This window comes from Sphaerodactylus townsendi, linkage group LG02 (assembly GCF_021028975.2).
Source record: "Sphaerodactylus townsendi isolate TG3544 linkage group LG02, MPM_Stown_v2.3, whole genome shotgun sequence".
Classification (NCBI taxonomy): Eukaryota; Metazoa; Chordata; class Lepidosauria; order Squamata; family Sphaerodactylidae; genus Sphaerodactylus; species Sphaerodactylus townsendi.
In genome coordinates this window covers 92,206,282-92,216,000 of record NC_059426.1, presented here as the reverse complement: position 1 = coordinate 92,216,000, position 9,719 = coordinate 92,206,282, and positions in this window count along the sequence as shown.

Sequence of the window (9,719 nt, the reverse complement as noted above, 5' to 3'; positions counted from 1 at the left end):
AAATCTGGTACATATTGCTGATGATTAATTCTCCTGTGACTGTTGTTCTTGTCCAAAACATATATCTGTGGGTAAAACTGATTGTCTGCCAAACATTAAGAAATAGGGTGATTCACCAGTACTGTCACTGTGTGTTCAATTGTATGCATGTACATGTTTTTGCTATTCTTGTTTTTTGTGATTTTTCCAGTGTGCCAAACAGTGACAATAATGTTCTGTTGAATCACTCTACACAATGGTAAGGGGTGGTCCTGGATTTAATACCACACGAATTACATAGTCCTTAAATAAGATTGGACTCAAAATTAGCTCCCCTACCACTATGTAATCTCTGAGAAAATCCATAGTGGCTAATAAAATGTTCCCATAAGACACCAGCAACTGTTTTTGCTGTCTGATCTTTGGTTGGATATTCTTGAGTGTACTTGGTGAAGTGGTTTGTGATCACTGAAATATTTCTAGTGTTTTTGTCATCTAGCTCCAGTGTTAAGAAATCAATACATAGGCATTCCATTGGGATGTAGACCTTTTTATTTACTAAGGAAACTGCCTTTTCTGCTTTGGCCTTGCAATTAATGCATCTTTCAGATGTTCTGCACTTCCTTTCAACATCTATAGCCATCCTGTGCCAATAAAATCTGTTTCTAGCTAGCTCCAGTGTACATTCCACTCCTAAATGTCCAACTATATCCTGTATTCCTTAACCTGGACCTCTCATATCCACCAGACTCTCAATACAAGTAAAACCAAAGTGTTGGCAATATCCAGATTTTTTCACACCAGAGGCGGTCAATTTTTTCCTGCCGCAATGGAAGTTTTTCAGTTAAAACTACTGCCACAATTACTTTACGGAGCTCCAATCTGGGGAGCAAAAACCGCTGAGAAATTAGAGAGTGTTCAATCTTTGTTTTTTCGTCGTTTATTGGGTCTTCCAAACTCAGTCACGTATCAAGTTCTTTGTTTAGAAACCGGAGCCAAGACGATTTTTTCCCGGGTTTGGCTTTCTTTGTTTAAATACTGGCTTCGCCTTCATTTTAGAGCCCTCCCGGGCAGTCTGACATATCTTCTGTTAAGCGACCACTTCCACTCCACCTGGCACACCAAAATTATCAATCAAATAAACAACATAGGTGTATCTTTTGACCAACTCCTACTGATGGACGAAAGACAGGCTTTCGGAGTTTTGAAACAACGTACTCTTGACATTGAAGGGCAGCTTCTCACAGCTGGAGCCTGCAGAACTTGTTCTCCCACATTTTATGGCATTTCACCACCATTGCCGGGTTTTATGGCTAAATATCTGAGTAATTTAATCAATCCACATCTCCGTAGATATTTTATGCTTGCTCGGCTTAATGTGCTACCGACTGCCCAAACAAGAGGCAGATATCATGGCATCCCACAGGAGAACAGGACTTGTTCCTGCGCAGCGGGCCTACCTGAAACAACTGAACACGTGCTCCTTCATTGTAAAGATTTGGCAGTCTATCGGTTGCTTTTTCTCGAGGCCATCTTGAAGAAATTTTCAGTGAGATCAGACAAGGAAATAGTTTCATACTTGCTTAGTGACCATCATCCCCACACTACTGAATCAGTTGCCAGGTTTTTAACAAAGGCACTTGGATTAAGGGTGAAACCTTTGTGGAAATTTTAGTCAATTGGTTTTAACCTAATTTGTATTTTACCACTTTTTATATGCCATTAAAGGTATTGTATTTGTATTTGTATTTGTATTTGCATGAGCTCTGTGGGTGTATGAGACCACCCGCTCATTAACAATTTCATCTTTTATCTGTACCCATTGATATAATACTCCATCCCTCAGATGTAATCGGATCCATCCTTTCAACAATAATCTACCTTCAGGAGCCATTCTTGCTGTCTCTCCTCTAAGAGGCTCTTCAGTAACTGAATAATCTGCAACAGGTATTTATCTTGTCTTTGAAGTTTCTTCCACTCATTATGATGAAGCCCTGGTAGACTAGGAGTTCCCAGTAATGCACTAGGATCTTCAGATTCTGGTGGTATAGCATCCTCATCAGAATCTGAAGTTTCTATCAATGCCATTGTTCCATTGTCCTTTTCCTCTTTACCCCCATCAGGGGTTTGTGTGAGCAAAAACCTGTTTCCCCGAATATAAGACATCCCCTGAAAATAAAACGTAGTAGAGGCTTTGCTGAAGTGTGAAATATAAGGCATCCCCCGAAAGTAAGACGTAGCAAAAGTTTTTGTTTGGAAGCATGCCCAATGAACAGAACACAGAAAAATAAGACATCCCCTGAAAATAAGACATAGCGCATCTTTGGGAGCTAAAATTAATATAAGACACTCTTATTTTTGGGGAAACACGGTATACATTCCTTGACTGGCAAATGGCCTTATATTCTGTTTGAGATATCATGTCATTGCTTTCACCTTCAGGTTTAGTCCTTGTAATCAGGTCAGCTACTCTTTAGTCCTTGTAATCTACTCTTTAGTCCTTGTAATCAGGTCAGCTACTCTTTTGTCCTTGTAATCAGGTCAGCTACTCGGCACCCCAGGGTACCCTGGTTGAGAATGGCTGCTCTATAGGTTCATTGGGTCGACATGAAAACCCATCTGCTTCACAATTTAATCTTCCTGCTTTGTAACTAACATCAAAATTATATAAAGCTAAGTCAGCTAACCACATATGGGAAGGAGCAGCAGTGGCGTAGGAGGTTAAGAGCTCATGTATCTAATCTGGAGGAACCAGGTTTGATTCCCAGCTCTGCCGCCTGAGCTGTGGAGGCTTATCTGGGGAATTCAGATTAGCCTGTACACCCCCACACACGCCAGCTGGGTGACCTTGGGCTAGTCACAGCTCTACTGAGCTCTCTCAGCCCCACCCACCTGACAGGGTGTTTGTTGTGAGGGGGGAAGGGAAAGGAGATTGTAAGCCCCTTTGAGTCTCCTGCAGGAGAGAAAGGGGGGATAAAATTCCAAACTCTTCTTCTTCTTCTTCTTTCCAAAAACTTCTGTGCCTCATTAACATCCTCTATAGCAGTGTTTCCCAACCTTTTCAAGGTCAGGGTACCCTTGACCTCACTCTTCATATCTCACGGTACCCCTGCCGCCACTCTCCACCTTCCCCTACCATTGTCCTTGCTTGCCACACACCCCACCTTCCCCTCCCAGGGTGAAAGGAAGCACTGGGGGTGGTGGTGGCTGCTGACCTTGTGGCAGGCCCTGCCCCATGGGCCAGCTCCATGTCCTTGCTGGCGCTGGTGGGAGACACCACAAAAATGAGGGGGGGGGCGGTAGTGTTACCGCGGCACCCCAGGGTACCCTGGTACCCTGGTTGAGAATGGCTGCTCTATAGGTTCATTGGGTCGACATGAAAACCCATCTGCTTCACAGTTTAATCTTCCTGCTTTGTAACTAACATCAAAATCATATAAAGCTAAGTCAGCTAACCACATATGGGAAGTGGCATCTAATTTTGCAGTGGCTAGAATATAAGTAAGGGGTTATTATCAGTGACTATTCTGAACTTCACCCCATATAAATAATGAAATTTTTCTGTTTTAGCCCATTTGAGGGCTAGAAATTCAAGCTTATGCACAGGATATCTCCTCTCACTGGACTCAAACCCCTATTTGCATAGGCTATGACTCGATTTTTCCCTTCTTGTATCTGATAAAGAGCAGTCCCAAGCCCTGTAAGGCTAGCATTAGTAAAATCATAGAATCATAGAGTTGGAAGAGATCCCAAGGGCCATCAAATCTAACCCCCTGCAATGTAGGAACACACAATCAAAGCACTCCTGGCAGATGTGTTTCCCAAAACAGATGGTCATTAAGCTTCTCTTTAAAAACCTCCAAAGAAAGAGACTCCACCACAATCCAAGATAGTGCATTCCATTGTCGAACAGTCGTTAACAGTCAGGAAGTTTTTCTAATGTTTAGGTGGAATCTCTTTTCCTTCACCTTGAACCCATTACTCCTGGTCCTAGTCTCTGGAGCAGCAGAAAACAAGCTTGCTCCCTAACCAATATGACATCCCTTCAAATATCCAAACATGACTATCATGTCACCTCTTAATCTTCTCTTCACCAAACTAAACATACCCAGCTCCCTAAGTCTCTCCTTGTAGGGCATGGATTCCAGACCTTTTACCATTTTGGTTGCCCTCCTCTGGACCCATTCCAGCTTGTCAATATCCTTCTTAAATTGCAGTGCCTAGAACAGTACACATTGTTCCAGGTGAGGTCTAACCAATGTAGAATAGAGAGGTACAATTACATCCCTCAATCTTGACATTATATTCCTATTGATACAGCCCAAAATAGTATGGTGTCATGAGCCAGCCCCATGGTACTTACCAGGACACAGAGGACTCTGAGGCAGAACCTGAGGACACAGTGCAGCCAGAGTTGGCTGCTCCTGAGGACAACCAGGCAGCTGAGCCAACGCCCACCCCTTCCCTATCTGATGACATACAGGTAGGGAACCCAGTGATGAGCCAGACAGAAGCAGAGGCTGCTGCTACTGCAGAAGCACAGAAGGAGTGCTTGTTTGGCAGCAAGATAAGGGAGATTAGAAGTCTCTGCATCTGATGAGGATTAACTCCTTGCAGAATCCCAGCCCCTTGAACAAGATTCTCTATATAAGCCTTGCTGTGAGCTTGCTTCTGCCTGAGTGCAACAAGTGTGTTTCCTGTTACCTCTGTGTGCCTGGTGTACTGCTGATCTCCTCTGCCATGACCTGTTGGACTGTGACCTGACTATGCCTTGCCTGCTGCCTACCTCGACCCATTGGACTGTGATCTGACTACACTTGAGCTTGCCGCTCATTGAGCCCTGCTAGGTCAGACCTGTCCACGCCCTGCCGCTAGCAGCACACATTGGCTTTCTTGGCCACCACATCACACTGCTGACTCATGTTCAGTTTGTGGTCTACTAAGACTCCCAGATCCCTTTCACATGTAGTGTAGTCAAGCCAGGTGTCACCCATCCTGCCTAAGTGTAGTATCTTACATTTATCTCTGTTGAAATTAATTTGTTTGTTTTGGCTCAGCTCTTTAATCTGTCCAGGTCATTTTGAATTCTGACTCTGTACTCTGGGGTATTAGCTACCGCTCCCAATTTGGTGTCATCTACAAATTTGATTAGCATGCCCTCTATTTCATCATCCAAGTTATTGATAACGCTGTTAAATATCACTGGGCCCAGGACAGAACCCTGTGGCACCCCACTAGTTACTTCTCTTCAAGTTGAAGATGAGCCATTTATAAGCACCCTTTGAGTTTGTTCAATCAACCAATTACAAATCTATCTAATAGTGGCATTGTCTAGTCCACATTTCACTAGTTTACTTGCAAGAATATTATGGGGCACCTTGTCAAAAGCTTTACTAAAATCAAGGTATGCTGTGTCCTCAGCATTCCCTTCATCTACCAACCTCATCACTATATCAAAAAAAGATATAAGATTAGTCTGGCATGACTTGTTTTTCAGAAAACCATGCAGACTTTTTGTGATCACAGTATTCCCTTCTAAGTGCTGACAGACTGTCTGTCTCATGATCTGCTCCAGAATCTTCCCTGGTATTGATGTCAGGCTAACTGGATGGTAATTATTAGGGTCCTCTTTTTTCCACTTTTTGAAGATGGGGCTTCATTAGCCCTCCTCCAATCCACTGGGACTTCTCCTGTTCTCCAGGAGTTCTCAAAGATTGTATAGCAAGTGGTTCTGAGATTACTTCTGCCAGTTCTTTTAATATCCCGGGATGTAGTTCATCAGGCCCTGTTCTTACATTAACTCTTTATTTATTTTGTGCTAAATTTCTTCTACTGTATCTTCTGTTTCATTTTCTCCTGGATGGTCACCATTTGCAAATCCCATTACAGGCATAGTTGTTAATTTATTTTTAAGATCATCAAAAGACACTCATCTTTCCACTGGTTTTTCAAATTGGGTGAAAATCCACCCTTTCTGTTTTTCAGGTTTTTTTCCTGATAGAGGTGCATTTAGAAGCCTAGCTACTGTTGCATATTGTTTTACAACTTTCCTGTAGTATCCAGAGAAACCCAGACAACACTTAAGTTCTGTAATGGTCTGTGTAATTTACAGGGAACAAAGTTGTCATCTGTTCCGATGAGAGGAATCCATTGTTCTACAGCTTGCATGTTGTTAAGGGTGTGGGAAGGAATGATGAGGTTTGTCGCACTCTTAATAGAATCAAGCTGTAGAACAGTGACGTCAGTCCGTCTAGGTGCCAGCTTCATTTTAGGCACTGTGGTCTGGCAGTTCATCACTGGGATATGGAATCAGCAGATAAAAGAGGAAGGTGTGTATGCCATAATCTTGCACTGTTGGAATTACAGCCATCAGGACTCTAACCCCCAGTCTGAGCCTCCCCAAACCCAAACTAGTGATCCAGCAGCAGCCAACAGACAGTTGAGGTGTTCTGCACATCATGCATGCTGCTGAGAAACTTTGCAGCAAGATCTGTGACAATGTCCTGGTGATCACAAGTGGCCTGGACATTGAGGCTCCTCCCAGTCAGCAGTGTGAGTGGGGGAAAAGTGCAGCCTTTGGCAGCATGGCTGGGCTGCCAGGAGGCTCACCAACATTGTGAGTGGTGGACACTCATGACTGAGTTGACTGTCCTTGCTGTCTCCCCTTTCCCTTTCCACCACTGCTCTAAGGTGTCAAGCTTGCTATTTGAAGTCTATGTCAACCATGTATTGACTGCCAAACAATGATAGCTATGAGTTTGGCTAATCCTCTTTAATTTCTAGAAGTTTTCTTTTAACCTCTAGAAGTACTTATTCATTACATTTGTATTCTACTCCTCCTCCAAGGAGCTCAGGGCAACATAATACCGCTCCTCTCTTCTGTTTTCCCCTCACAAAAATGCTGTGAGATAGATTAGACTGAGAGAGTGGCTTGTTACTTAATTTCATAGTAAGTAGATATTTGAATCTGGGCCTTAGTTAAGCACTGTGACTGTTAATGCCATAAGGACAATGTTCTTTATTTCCTCACCTCATTTGTACTAATCAATGTGGTGTGGGTATTGGGAGAATGAGGTGTGCAGTGATAGCAGGATGTGGTAAATACTACCAGGAGTTATGGAAGAGCTGAAAACAGCATCCACTAGGGTGGTAGCTGTGTGACTAGTATCAGATTTACTTTGAATTGCAAAAACCTGCTAACTGGAGAATGAATCTGGGACCTTTTGTATGTGAAGCATCTGTTCTGCTCCTGAGGTGAGGCCCCTCAACTGAAGCTCTTGATAATTTGCTGGTATGAAGTAGATTACCAACAAACAGTGGTTTTACCAGAGCACAATTAAATGCCTTTTTGTCAAACTGAGTATTTCTATCATCATGGGAAAAATGATCTCTATTTTCTTTCTCAACAATTACAGATTAAATAAAAGGGCATGCAGAGTGCCAGAAGGACAAGCAACTGTGGAGGTTTTACTGCAATGTGATATGGGATGCTTTTCAGGAGGAAGAAAGAGCTGATTTCAGCAGCAGAAGGCCATTGCTTTCACATCCTGTATGTGAGCTCCCAAAGGCACCTGGTGGGCCACTGTGAGTAGCAGAGTGCTGGACTAGATGGACTCTGGTCTGATCCAGCAGGTTCGTTCTTATGATCATGTTCATAGGTGAATAGAATCCAATAAAAGTTTCTGATAAATTTTGGTTCAGTAAATTCATATTACAGTTTCTGTTGGAAGTACTGTTTCATTGGAAGGTGGTTACTCCAAGGTCAGCAGTATCCAGTGAAACAATAATATTATCCCACCAGCTTCTGAATATAACTGTGTTTAATGTATTTTTAATTTACTTTATAGTTGTCCTGTCTCCCTGCAACTCAAGACAGATTATACAGAGACAATAGAATCAATAGACTGGGACACTTGATAAACAATACAGTAAAACTAGGGTTGTTGAACCAACCAGAAATCTAAAAACAGAACTGACGTAAAACCAAAGTATTAACATGAGAAAAGCCTGTTCTGCACATGCTGGGTAGGCGGGCTCACACTGGAGTACTTGGCTCCAGTAGAGCCCCGAGACTGTTCGCACACTCTCATGCGAGTGGCCTTGCGGCTGCCAAGGACCACTGATGCTTCCCGCCCCCTAGGAAATGGAACAGCCCCCTTTCCCCTGGTGGCTTTGTGGATGGGAGCCAGAGAGGGGATTGTACAAGAATTGCTCCATGAGCGATTCGTCTGTTTACAGTGTCTAACAGTAAAACAAAAGACTTGCTCGTTGAGGCCACTGGTATGGGTTAGGGGCAGTTTAGAGTGCAGGATGGGAACCAGGGGGGAGTGGATCGTAGTCGGTGGCAGCACCACTGTGTATTAAATCCAGGATTGCTTCCTCTATGACCAACTCTTTGAGGGCACAGTCATTGAGGATGTCTAGAAATTTTTATCCCTTTGGTTTGACTGGAGCATGCATTTATCCAGTTAATATGAGGGTAGTTAAAGTCTCCCATTATTTCTACTTTATCACTTTTGAATAGCTCCCTGATTTTATTCACCATCTCTAGATCACCTTGAGCCTTCTTGTCAGGAGGGTGATAGAACATCCTCATTACTAAATTACCTTTGGGGCTAGTATAGTGACCTGCAGGAAATCTGTGTTGGTCTGTCATTTTTATGGTTTCTAGTTTATTAGGCAGAATGCCCTCCTTGATGTAGATAGCAACACCTCGATGAATATGCCCTTCCCTGTCATTTCTATAGCGTTTGTATCCAAGGATGAATATATCCCACTGGTATTCTCCCTTCCACTAGGGTTTTGTATCTGGACCATTAAGTAATGCAGAACACCATAGTTGGATCCTACTCATGGCAAGATATATACATGGTAATTTAGACCATAGCCCCCTTTTCCCTTTCTCTTCCTTTCCTTCCCTCCCTCTCCTTTCTCCTCCTCCCCACTCCTTTTTCTTTTCTGTTCCTTCTCTTCCATTTTTGTTCTTTTGGCCCTGTGAGTTCTTGTCTTCTGACTGTCTCCCTGTTTACCATTCTTGGACCAATCTCATCTATTGAGGATAGTTCCACCTATACGAGGTGATTGCATTATACAGGATGCCATCTTGTAAAATCAGATTAGGAGTTACGGTTTTTAAATGATATATTTTAATTTTGCACTGTATATCTATTTATTATTTAAAGCTGCCCTCAGCCTAGCCTGACTGGGAAAGGTGAGGGGCAGTGGTGGGATTCAGCGGGTTCAAACCACTTCGGCAGAACCGGTTGTTAAAATGGTGCTCGTAAACAACCAGTTGTTAAATTATTTGAATCCCACCAGTGGAACCGGTTGTTAAATTATTAGAAACCCACCACTGATGAGGGGTGCAAGTCAATGCATTATTATTATTATTATTTGTCCAAGCAACGTTGTGAATTATTTCGTACAGTGCTACCCTATTGCCTGCATAGAAAACGCTTCTGGTTTTATATAGTTTGCAGAAACCATGAGAGTTGTATCTTTCTGATCTCAGGCAGATCATTCTACAAAGTGGAGACCACAATGAAGAAGGCACATATACAGCAGTTGTTGTTTTTGACTGTTTGCAGGTTGGTACCTCCAGAAGGCCCTGTTCAGATTACCAAAGCTGTCTTAGTAGATTTCTGGGGAGACCAACATACAGTATATTACTGTAGTCTAATCTGTCACTATGGCATGGATCCAGATCAGCCATAAAAAAACTGCATTAACTTGCTTCGTCA